Source organism: Bos javanicus, chromosome 16 (assembly GCF_032452875.1).
Source record: "Bos javanicus breed banteng chromosome 16, ARS-OSU_banteng_1.0, whole genome shotgun sequence".
In the NCBI taxonomy this organism is placed as follows: Eukaryota; Metazoa; Chordata; class Mammalia; order Artiodactyla; family Bovidae; genus Bos; species Bos javanicus.
Window position 1 is genome coordinate 42,715,967 of NC_083883.1, and position 12,854 is coordinate 42,728,820.

The window sequence follows — 12,854 nt, forward strand, 5'->3', positions numbered from 1 at the left end:
GCAACTGACATCCACTGTCTTCTTTTAGACCATTGAGGATAGCTTCTCTTTTTGTCACTGATTTAAAGTAGGCAATATGGTACATTGGGCGTAACAGAGGTTGCATAGCACCTCCAAGGAGGAGAGGCTGAAGACAGCCTGGTGAAAGTAGGGCTTGAAGTTGTATCTTCATGAGATGGAAAAAATTTTGATTTGGGGGAGAAATTAGTGGTGGTGGTGGGGTGCCACACTGCTCTTAAAATCACGCCTTTTTTGGTCTTAGTACTGAGATTAAAGAGCCTCTTGTTGAAGGTAAAAGAGGAGAGGGAAAAAGCTGACTTAAAACTCAATATTCAAAAAACTAAGATCATGGCATCTGGTCCCATCACTTCATGGCAAATAGATAGGGAAAAAATGGAAACAGTGACAGACTTTATTTTCTTGTGCCCCAAAATCACTTTGGATGGTGACTGTAGCCATGAAATTAAAAGACAAAGAAAAGCTATGACAAAACTAGACAGCATATTAAAAAGCAGAGACATCACTTTGCTGACAAAAGTCCATATAGTCAAAGCTATGGTTTTCTAAAAGTCATGTATGGATGTGAGAACTGGACCATAAAGAAGGCTGAGCACAAAAGAATTGATGTTTTTGAACTGTGGTGCTAGAATAGACTCTTGAGAGTCCTTTGGACTACAAAGAGATCAAACCAGTCAATCCTAAAGGTAATCAACCCTGAATATTCATTGGAAGGACTGATGCTGAAGCTCCAATACTTTGGATACTTGATGTGAAGAGCTGACCCACTAGAAAAGACCCTGATGCTGGGAAAGATTGAGAGCAGGAGGAGAAGAGGGCAACAGGGGAAGAGATGATTGAATGGCACCACCGACTCAGTGGACATGAGTTTGAACAAACTCTGGGAGATCGTAAAGGACAAGGAAGCCTGGCATGCTGCAGTCCATGGGGTCACAAAGAGTTGGGCACAACTCAGCAACTGAACATCTGGGATTATGGATAAGATTTCATGGGAAATGACTGGCCCTGCTCAATAAATAAATAAATAAAACAGATGGGAAGCATAGTGGAAGCAGACTACTGGATGACTGAGTTAGATTAAATGGTCTCCAGGGCCCTCTGACAAGGGAGCCTGGGAATTTATGATCCATGGTGACAAGATCCTCCATCTGTTTGTCCATCCAACTGACAGCGCCCTGTGGGGAGGGATGACATCTCATATCCTCCTGGTTCTGGAGCGAGCCCCCAGGGGCCAGGGACAGGTGGCAGGGACAGGACATATTTGTGAATGTTCAAAGACAATATGTGGGACTTCCCTGATGGTCCAGTGGTTAGGACACTGCACTTTCATTTTGGAGAGCATGGGTCCAATCCCTGGTCAGGGACTAAGCTCCCACAAGCTCCTTGCCAAAAAAAAAAGAGAGAGAGACACACACAAAATAAAACACAATCATGTGTGATGATAAGAAGTTCACTCCTGGGCCAGCCTTCCCTCTCACTCGATTTCAGAGGAGCTCTGCCTTGCTCTGGCCACCTCTCCAGTCATGCCTGACCTCCAGCACAGGTGAGATCCTAACCCACCAAGCTGCAGGGATGGGCATCCTGAGACAAGCACTGAGGTCTCTGGGATGACTGGGGCACACCTATCTTTCAAGGGCTCCTCAGAAAGGGGTGCACAGTGCTGAGGGGTCAGGCAGCTGGAGAGAGAAGGGTTCTAATTCCTGCCACATCCCTGGCCACAGCTCAGGTCTTAAAATGATGCTCCACACAGAAACATTCTAACCCTCTTTAACTCATAAGAAACTGGAAGGTCGGGACTTCCTTGGTGGTTGAGTTAGAAATCCATCTGCCAAGGCAGGGGACACAGGTTTTATCCCTGGTCGGGGAACAAAGTTCCAACACACTGCAGGGCAACTAAGCCTGTGTGCCACAACTAGAGAGCCCACGAGGTGCAACTACTGAAGCCCACCTACCCTAGAGCCCACGCCCTGCAACAAGAGAAGCCACTGCAATGAGAAGCCCGAGCACTGCTACTAGAGAGAAGCCCCGGCTCGCAGCAACTAGAAAAAGCTTGCACACAGCAACAAAGACCCAGTGCAGCCAAGATTAAATAAAATAAACAAAATAAAGAAAGAAACTGGAAGGTAGCTGCCTTCTGCTAAACCTAGACTAGAAGAGACCTCTACCCTTGGGAAGTCAAGAAACATCTCCATGGGGATCTTGTTCCCTTTAGAGAACCCAGCCTTACTCTGGGGTAGTCTGGGAGTCAGTATTCTTGGGCTCAGGTGTTGAGCCCTCCCAGCTCATGGGAGAAGTGGGTCTGGGGTTTTGTGGCCTTCTGGGCATCTCACCATTCCCTTCTGGGGACCCTGACACTAAGGGGTGGAATTCTGTCCAGAGCAGCAGTCTCAGGTCAGACTGGCCTCCAAGTGGGTCCCATGTTCCCTGCCATGCCACGTTCCCTGCCATGTTTCCGATAACCCAGACAACTTCCGGTGCTGCTGTCTGCCCTGGCCCTGGCTTATCACCAAAACATTTGCAGCTTTGTGATCAGAAGGACAAATCGGATCACTAGCTTTCCAGCTTAAAACTCTTCAGGGGACATTTCCACAACACATACAGCAGACAGAGATCAGCTCCTTTACACACAAAGAACTTTCGCCTCACTTTCACACCTGGGAGCCCCAGGGGCAGCGTTTGTATGCCCAGAACCCCAACTCAGTAGTGCTCAGGACAGACTTTGTTAGAAGGAATGCTCTAACTTGGAACTGATCTGCCAGACTCTTCCCTCTGATGCCTCATGGCTCAGTCACACACTTTCTGGAATGGTTGGAATTGAACAGTGGAGATGGCCATCCCCAGGTCCCCCCTTCTGCTCTTAGAACAGTGGGGCCACCTGGCAGTCAGCTCCACAAATCTGGAATTCCAGTTGGGGGTGGGGGTCTTAGAGGTCCTGGTTCCCTAGGAGCAGATTCCTATCTTCTTTAAGGGGAGCTGATTCCCCCAGGGCTGGAAAATGAGAAGTTGTAATTGTTCAATCAAAATAGTTATGTCAGGCTTCCTTGGTAGCTCAGTGGTAAAGAATCTGCCTGCCAATGCAGGAGACATGGGTTCGATCCCTGGTCCAGGAAGATCCCACATGCCTTGGGGTAACTAAGCCTGTGTGTCACAGCTATTGAGCCTGTGCTCTAATGCCCAGAGCCACAACTACTGAAGCCCGCTTGCCCTAGAGTTCATGCTCTGTAGGAAGAGAAGTCACGGCAATGAAAAGGCCACACAACACAGCTGGAGAGTAGCCCCCGCTTGCCGCAACTAGAGAAAAGTTTGTGCAGCAACAAAGAACCAGCATAGCCAAAGATAAACAAATAAAAAAATAATCACAAAATAGTTCTGTCCTCAATGAGGGTGGGGGAGGGGGAGCTGGATCTTAATTTCACCAGCTGGGCTCCTCCTAAGGCAATTTGGGACCAGATTTTGCCTTTCTAGCCCCTCCCACAATCCCTCCCACCATCACACCTCATCATAAGTCATAATTTCCCTGTCTGTGAAATGGGATTATTAACCTGTCATGAGATTTGACTATTTAGGAAATTAGAACTTCTGTGTAGTTTGGAGGAGGGGACATTTCTAGGTACAGAAGGAACTCAGGCAGTGTAGGTGGGTGGGAAGGTAGCAAAGATGAGCTTACTGGGGGGTGTTGGGGGTGAGACTTGAAACAGCTGCCTTGGGTGGAGGGTGCTTGTTGGCAGGTTGACCCTGACAGTCCTGAGCTAGTCCCTATCCATCTATCCTGCCTCTCTGAGGCTCTGCACCCTTAAAGTGACACCTGTTCAACAGGAAGGGGCCTCTCAGCCCCTCCCCAGGCTTCAGAACAGCCAGACCCCACCCATCCTGCACAGGTCTGCCAACCCGGCTTCACACAGAGAATTCTGCTTCTTGACCATGCAGCACCAGGATGGAGAGTGACATCAGGTAGTCAGCACTTGCTGATCCCCTCTGGGTGCAGAGCCTGGGTGCCATGCAAGGGAAGATGCTACAGTCTGAACACCTGGTCCCTGCTTCTGGAAACTGCCAGTAAACTCTGACTGGGACAGAAACCCTGCCCTGGGGAGCTCTCATGGTTAACAGGGAAGGTCTAGGTCTCACCTTGGAGGACTCTAAGACTGATGAGAAACAGCTGCTGTCCTCAGGGAGCTCTTGTTTGAGTAAGAAAAGCAGCCTCCATCCCAGGAAGCCTCCAGTCTAATGGGGGAGATCTGACTGCTTCCCTTAAGGATTTCCCAGTCTGCAAGGGGACCCACAACTCTGGCCTCAGATGTTCCCAGGACATGGGGAAAACTTTGCTGGAGGGAGCTTCTAATCTGTGGGTAAAAACACAGTCTTTGCCATCTAGAGGTCCCCACTCTGACCCGGCAGGGAGGCCGCAGGCCCAGTGACAGAGGGAGGCACAGATATAATTATTACTGATTCAAACACACACATGTCAATCCAAACCCATTTTCTGAGCCACGGGAGAGCCCCCTGAACAGACCGAAAAGAGCTATGTGACCCCGGTCGAATCATTTAACCCCTCTGAGCCTCAGTTTCCTCTCCTATAAAATGCTGGAGGTTTCGAGAATGAAGGGAGGTAAAGATATACAGTGAGTGGTACCCAGTAAGGCTGCAATAAACAGTAGCTGCTGTTATTATGAGGAGGGGAAAGAGCGGGCGTGGGGCTTGGGGGTGGGTTCCTGGAAGTGTTCGTGCATCTGTGCCTGCATGTGCAGGGGGTGGACACAGGTAGCCCCGTCCTCAGTCCTCAGTGGGGTGATTGATGGCTTCGGTGGGGCGGGTCAGCACAGGCCCAGGCCCGCCTGGAGGGGACCATTGTCTTGGCAAATGAGGTTTGGCTTCCCCACAGGGGCAGCTCCATCTGCTTTTATTTTTTCCATCAGCAGCCTTGGGAATTCCCACCCTCCCAAGGCCTCACACCTCACAAAAATCTATGTAAGGGTATTATTTTGGGGGGAAGATGGGTGGAGTCCTACCTCCTGCTACATTACAGGTACTGGCCAGCCCTCCTCCTCCTCTCCTAAGCCATCCCCTTGGTGCCCTCATCCCCCAAATGTTATTATCTTGGTTCCCAGACAATTTTGTTGCACCCATCACTTAATCATCAAGTGATAAAATGCCTGCTGTCAGTTCTGGAAGAGGCCAGTGTGGGGCAGAAAGACACCTGGAGTCAGGCAAGCCTGGCTGTGCATCCTGGCCCCAGCATTTAATAGCTGTGTGACCCTGGGCAAGCCAACTAACCTTTCTGGGCTTCAGTCCCACATCTGAAAAGTCAGTGTTTGGGTATTATTTACAGGGCATCGACTATTCTTAAGACTTAGGGCTTTATGTGTATTATCTAATTTAGCCCCTTGAAGTGGACAATATTTTTCAGGTAATAATGACAGTAACAGTGGATCAACATCGGGACAAAGATTTGAAGGATTTGCTCAAGGTCACACAGTAGAGTGAATGGGAGAGTGGGGATTTGAACTTGTGGCCACCTGACTTCAAAGGCCACATTTTGACCATGTCATCTTATGCTTGCTGCTGCTACTGCTAAGTCGCTTCAGTCGTGTCTGACTCTGTGCGACCTCATAGACGGCAGCCCACCAGGCTCCCCCGTCCCTGGGATTCTCCAGGCAAGAATACTAGAGTGGGTTGCCATTTCCTTCTCCAATGCATCAAAGTGAAAAGTGAAAGTGAAGTCACTCAGTCATGTCCGACTCTCAGCGACCCCATGGACTGCAGCCTACCAGGCTCCTCCGTCCATGGGATTCTCCAGGCAAGAGTACTGGAGTGGGGTGCCACTGCCTTCTCCTTACTCAGTAACTAATACCAGTGCCGATGCTGTGACTTTTAGATATGACAAAATGGGGGCCTTAACCCATAGGCTGGCACAGAGGGGGGTCCTAAAAACTTGAGGTTCTGCAATTATGTCATCCCAGCTGCTCTGGATTCTAGTACTTGTGCCCCTATACCCACTCAGGAAGATATCTCAGACAGTCAATGCCAGGCCATGGTGTTGTAGTGGGGGGGGGGGGGCGGGTGGCTGCCAAAGCTGGGAACTGGCGTGGGGGCAGGGTCTTTCCTGAGGAGACATGTGCTCCACGGGCCCCCTTGAGAGGAAGGGCTGGGGTTGGACAAACAGAGGGCATGGTGCAGCAAGAGAAGGGAATCTCACCTGAAGGAGCGAGTGGAGTGATGCCCGATGACTCCTCCCCACCCCAGGAACATGCCCAGCTCTTGCTCACCCTAGAATACGGAATCAGGAGGCCAGGATGCAAAATCTCTCTGTCACATTTCTGGCTGAAACAAGTGAAGGTGCGGGCCACACAACTGCTAAGCTAGTCTGCTGAATTCAGGCAGCTGCTTCCCTGTCTGGTCTATTTCCTCTGTTACAATCAGGCACAGAAATCATCCTCAACTTCTGGAGGCACGCAGAGGCCCTGGTGCCACAGGGACTTTCCAGGAGAATTGCTCCCTCTCCAACTGCCCCAGCTCTGGTCCTTTGCTCTGGAGCCCACTCTGCCCCTGGCCTGGCCAGCAGGATCCAGTGGAACCCAGGGATAACCTATGGTTTGCAATTTTCATCCCTGTCCCCTTAGCCAAGGATTCCATTCATCAGAACAAATATGGACAGAGCACCTGCTGTGTCTCAGGCACTGGGACTGTAAGTGGAACAAGACCCACCCCGACCAGGGAAGTGCAGCCCAGGAGAGACAGGGAGGCAAAGGGGAAGCAGGAGGGCTTCCCACAGCATGGGCCATCTGACCTTGGCCTGCAAGGGGAGACATTTCAAATAGAGGGAAGAGTTCAGAGTCCATCAGGGCATGGAGATGACCAGCCTTCTATCATGGCTGAAAACTGATGCTGATGGGGGCATGGTGGGAGGCAGGCAAGGTCGTTAATTTAGTGGAAACAAGGAGCCATTGAGGGGTTTAGGGATAGGGAGGGCGGTGGACTGAACGGTGAGGAAGGCAGTGAAAGTGGCAGGAAGGGCAGTGCACAGGAGTCTGGACGGTGTATGTGTGGGTGTGTGTGTTCTCAGTCCCATTCTTGCCTCTCTAAAGAGAAAGGCTCTGGCTGCCAGTCCTGGCTGGGGCTGAAAAACCCAGCTAGGAGAATCCAGAACCTGCCAGTCAGGCGATGTTATAAAGTTGCCCGCATTATGCCACTAAGTCCACATCACTGCCTAACTCCTGGAGTCGTGTGCCACCTGTCGTGATGACACAGATGGTCAGAGGGTTTGAGTGATTCCCCAGCAGGTTCAGGGTCCAAAAGACAATCCCCCCAGAGGAAAGGAAGTGGCTTGTAAGTGAGAGACATTGAAAAAGAAACAGAGGGACTTCCCTGGTGGTCCAGTGGCTAAGACTCTGCACTCCCAATGGAGGGGGTTCAGGTTCCATCCCTCGTCAGGGAACTCGGTCCCACATGCTGCAACTACAACCTGGTGCAGCCAAATAAATACATATTTTTAAAAAACAAACAAACAAAAAGAAATGGGTACAAGATGGAGATTTGGAATTGGCAATGAGGCACACGGATGTCTCACAATCAATGACCAGCTATTGACAACATCAACAGCCACACTGATCTCATTTTGAAAGCAGAGGCCCCTTTTATTCTGATTTTTAAGCTCTGATTTTAGGACAAGGAGAGAAGAGGAGGGAGAGAAAGAGAGAAGAGAGCTTGGAAGAGTGTGTAGAGGGAGGTGATTGTGATAAGGGAGGGGCCATAGTCAGGTTTCTTTTCAGGGTCTCTAAGCCTTGAATTTTGGATCCATTTCCCCCTTTCTGTGGAGCCTCGTCCCCACCTACCCAGAGACTGTAGAATCACCCATGGCCACCGAGTGCCTGCTGCACAGACATTCGATATGGTAAAAAACCATTTCCACACACATCCCTGTAGGTGGGTGCTATTATCCCCGAGTTATCAAGGAGACACTGAGGCTCAGAGAAGTACGTTCCTTTGTCCAGGATCTGTCCCTCAGCCTCCGTCTGCCTGACTCCGGAGGGGTACTGAACCAACACTAGGGCACTTCTTCCATGCCACCAGGCTGGGAGGTGGGCAGCGTGGAAGAGTGCTCTGAGCAAGAGAGCAGACCGAGGCGAGGGCTGAGGGAGCACCCAGAGGAGCAAGGGAGGACTTAGCGGGAAACCCAAGAGGCCTCACGTCTCAAACCTGGTTCCCTCAGGCGCCTGAGACCCCGGTGCGCGGTTGGAGAAAAGCAGGCAGTGGGCAGGGAGAGGGCCTGAACCGGGGCCAGAAGAGCTAGCCCAGAGCCGTCGGGATCACTAGGGCGCGGAACTGGTCCGGGTCAGGATGGGAAGGCGCGGGACCACCCGCAGTGCTGGCCGGGGTGGGGGCGCACCTAGAGCCTCCCTCTCCCTGTACACACCCCAGCCCGGTAGGTAGCCTCGCTAAAAGCCGAGGACACTCCTGCCAGCTCTGCCCGGGGCTCGGGGAGTCTTTCGAGCTTCTTCAAACGACGTCAGACTGGGATCCTCAGCCCGAGAGACCACCCGGAGACTCAGAGACAGAGAGACAAAGAGACAGGATTCCACAGGGAGAAGGCTAGTGCGGAGGAGGAGAGTGGGCGAGAAATGAGTCCGGGAGAGCGAGGCGAGGACGCACGCGAGGCAGTGTCAGAACGTGGAAAAGTCGGTGCCCGGAGGAAGGTGGGCAGACGAGGAGCCCAGGAGCAGAGCCAGGAGCTGAGGGGAGACGCGTCGAGGAGGGGAGGCGGCGGACCCACCGACCGACGTGTCCGAGGGCCGGGAGGACAGGGAAGAAAGCAGCATCCTCACTTCCAGCCTCGGTCCCCAGCGCGCCTGGCTCCTGAGCGCTCCAGGTAGCCCACCTTTGTCCGGGCGCGCAACCAGGTGAGGCAGGAGGGCGGGGCCGGGGGCGGGCCAAGGCCATGCCTTACCTGTCTGACCGGCGGGGCGGGGGCCGAGGGGCTCGGGGCCGAGCGCCTGCGGGAGCCGAGCGCAGCAGAGGGCAGAGCCTCGAAGCCAGGACCTCGCGGAGAGGTGCGCGGGCGGCAGGAGGATGTGCCGAGGCTGAGCGGGGCTGGAGGGAAGGGGGAGGGGGACGGGCGGGAGGGAAGGGGGCGGGAACACGGGGAGGGGAGAGGGAGGGGTGGCGGGGAGAGGGCTCCGCTGCCCCCAGCCGAGGGGCAGCCCTGGGCCGAGCCGGGCCCAGCGCGCTCCCGGCCAGCGCGCCCTTGCCAGCTGCGCTCGGCGTTCCGGTCCGGCTCCCCAGAGGCCTAGCCGCCGCCGCCGCCGCGAGGGCGCGGGGCAGACAAAGAAGGTAGACAAAGGCGGGCGCAGCCGGGCGGCCTTGCGGGCACCGGGAGAGGCGGGCCCACTCCTCCCGGTGCAAGAGCCGCCTCGGCGCGGCCTGGAGCGCGTGGGACGGGCGGGGCGCGGGCAGCGGTGGCGCCTCTAGAGCGGCCCGTTCGGGAGCGGGCGACAAAGGGCCGCGGCAGGGGGTCCCTGGCGGACCCCAACAATGGATCGGGGCTGAGCGCTTAGCTGCGGCGAGTCTGGCCGAGCAGGGGCCGGCGGTTCTCCAAAAGGATTATTCCGCCTAGGCTGTCAAATGGGACGGAAGAAACGCCCGGTACGAGGAAGGCGGGGCCGCGCACCGCGGGGCTTTTGCAGCTTCGGAAAGTGAGCGGAGTTGGGGGCGAGGTTCTGGGAGGGGTCGCTCTTCCATGTGGGATTCTAGGGGGTCTTTAAAGCTCTATCAGGTGAGACTCGGGCGCACTGACGGCTGCACTAGAGCCCCCTCCCCACTCTCACACCCTGGGAGGGAAGGGGAAAAAGACAGTCCCCCTACCTAACACACGCACACACACACACACACACACACACAGACACACACAGTCCGCCTGAGGGAAGGGGAAAAAGACAGTCCCCCTACCTAACACACACACACACACACACACACACACACACACACAGTCCGCTTCTCGCCACGCCCCGTCCAAAATAGGTCTGACGCTCCAAAACCCGGTCCAGACAGGACAAAGCCAGCGCTCGGGGCCGGCTCATTCATCACTCGCAGAGTGCCGACCCTGGGAGTCCAGGAATGCTATGTATGGGTCCCGCGGCCCCCATAACTCACGGCGGGGTCAGTGGGGCCACCAGCACAGCAAAGATCAAAGAGCGGTGGGGCGGGCCGGGTTTACGCGAAGCATCAGTCTTGCCTGGCCCCCAGAGCTGTCCCAGCGGCTTCCATTTCGACTGTCTTCTTTCTCCAGAGGGTGGCAAATTATGGCTCAGAGGTTTAAGAGCTCCGCTCTGTAGTCAGGCTAGATGCCTGGTCTCCTTTTCTGATGCCATTCCCCTTCTCCTTCAAGTGGCCTAACCTCTCTGAGCTCACCGCTAGCCCTAACTCTCAGGCATCAAGGATTAAGTGCAACGGCTGTGTAAGGAGATAATGTTCCTCAGGTCCTGGCCCCACAGCATATGATCTAGAAAAATTATCAACTATTGTTATTGTAATAGGAATATTATCAGCCTGTGGGGCTCCAGTATGGATTGGGTTATGAGCTGAGCAGAGACATGATCTGATTTGTTGTTTAGTTGGTAAGTCATATTCTACTCTTTTGTGACCCCATGGACTGTATAGCCTGCCAGGCTCCTCTGTCCATGGGATTTCCCAGGCAAGAATACTGGAGCAGGTTGCCATTTCCTTCTCCAGGGGAATCTTCCTGACCCTGGGATTGAACCCGAATTCAATCTGCATTGGTAGGCGGATTCTTTACCGCTGAGCCACCAAGGAAACCCTGCATGATTTGATTCAGGTTTTAACTAACGGGCTCTGATTCCCAAAGTTAAGAATAGACTGCATTTGGCAAGGACAAAAGCAGGGAGACCAGCTGGAAACTGCGGCAGAAAAGAGGCAGTGGTAGCTTGGGCCTGGGAGGACGACAGTGGGCATGATTGCCCCTGTCCAGGATGAAGCTGTGGCCCAGCATTTACTGAACCAGAAGTGAATTATTGGCTCCTCTGGTTCCAATGCTGTTGTGATGGATATTCATCGGTAGGGTGATCTTTTGGATTCTGTTCTCTGGGGCCTCCCAGAGTGATGCTGTGGAGAAAAGTAGATGTTAGGAGAAGTCTGGAATCCTGTCCCATCCAGGTTTTGGTGACTCTGGGCCTCAGTTTCTCCATGTTTGAATGGCCAAAGTGGAAACAACTCAAATACCCATAGCCTGATGAGTGAATAAACAAAATGTGGTATATGCATGTGGTGGAATATTGACCACAGAAAGGAATGAAGTACCAATACATGCCACAGTCTGGATGAACCTTGAATACAGTATGCTGTGTGAAACAAACCAGACATAAAAGGCTGTGTATTGTGTGATTTACATAAAATGTTCAGAATAGGCAAATCCATAGAGACAGAAAGTTTTCTAGGGGATGGTTGCCAGGGGTTGGGAGAAGGCGAGAGTAGGAAAGTGGCTGCCAATATGTGTGTGGGTTTTTCTTTTTGGAGCAAAGAAAATGTTCTAGAATTAGATATTGGCAATGGATGCACAATTTTGTGACTATATTAAAAACCACCGAATTGCATGCTTTAAAAAGGATTCTTTATTGAATTATATTTATTATTTATTTAATTATATCTCAGTAAAGCAGTTATTTTTAAAAATTGGCAGTTGAGCTGGATCAAGGTCTCTTACCCTGTGGTCCAGGATGACTTCAGAGGGCCTGGCAACCCCTAAAATGTGAATAACAGTTAGTGTTTCTGTGCACTTCTGTGGATAAAGTTTCAAAGTTCAGGAAGAAATGATCTGTAAGGTCCCCCTGACCAACAAGGGGGTCAATGACACTAGAAAGTCAGCAGAACCTTGGGGAGGAAATGGCATGGGGGCTCTGCCCTCATTGATGATATATTGGAGGCTGTCCAGTGTTACTGGGGTAGTAAGGCCAGGGCTGTGACCTGAGTCTGAGGCCAGCAGTGGACCCCAGGATCTGGGGCAGCTGTATAGGTCCGGCCTCACATCAGAAGGCCAGATGAGCAGGGAGAGGTGCTGATTTCAGCTGTAGCCCCTTATCTTTAGGCATATTGGGCCATGAGGATGTACGTTCCCCTTCAGGGCATTTGGGGGGGGTGTTCCTGCTGCCCGGGGAAATGGAAATAGCAAGAGGGGCACAGCTATGAATGTTTTGGATGGGGTTTTGAAAGGTGTGATGGCTGGTCCAGAGTGTTTGCTCTAGGGGCTTAGGTGGTGTGTGTGTGTGTCAACCTTAATATCATCATCATCACAGCCATTAATTGGGTATTTACATGCCAGACATTGTATACTTTGTGTCTTTACAAACATTATCACACGTATTCCTTGCTCAACTCTATGCAATTGGTGCTACCACGATCCCATTTTACAGATGAAGACATTGAGATTCATCTGGTTAAGGGGCAGTGGTAGGGAGAGAAGCAGCAGCCTCTCACAGCAGGGTGTGAAGGGCACCGTGGGGAGTGCATTCTGCAGCTCTTGCTTGTTTGTGAAAGCAGCTCTTCTCTGCACACCACCACCTAGAGCCCGCCCACTGAAAAGCAAAGAGGTCTTTGCTCTTCATCCAGACTCAATAAGGACTCATGTCAGGCAAGTGTCAGTGAGTCACTATCCACCATCATTTCATTCCTTCAGATTCTTTCATTCGCTCATTGGACACACATTCATTTAGAACCTGGATCTGGCCAGGCATTGGGGAGGTGCTGAACCCAGAGAATGAATGAGGCTGGGCCTCTGCTCAGGGGGTGTCCCAGCTGGCTGGGTTCCTGAGCATTGCGGTGAATCCCACTGT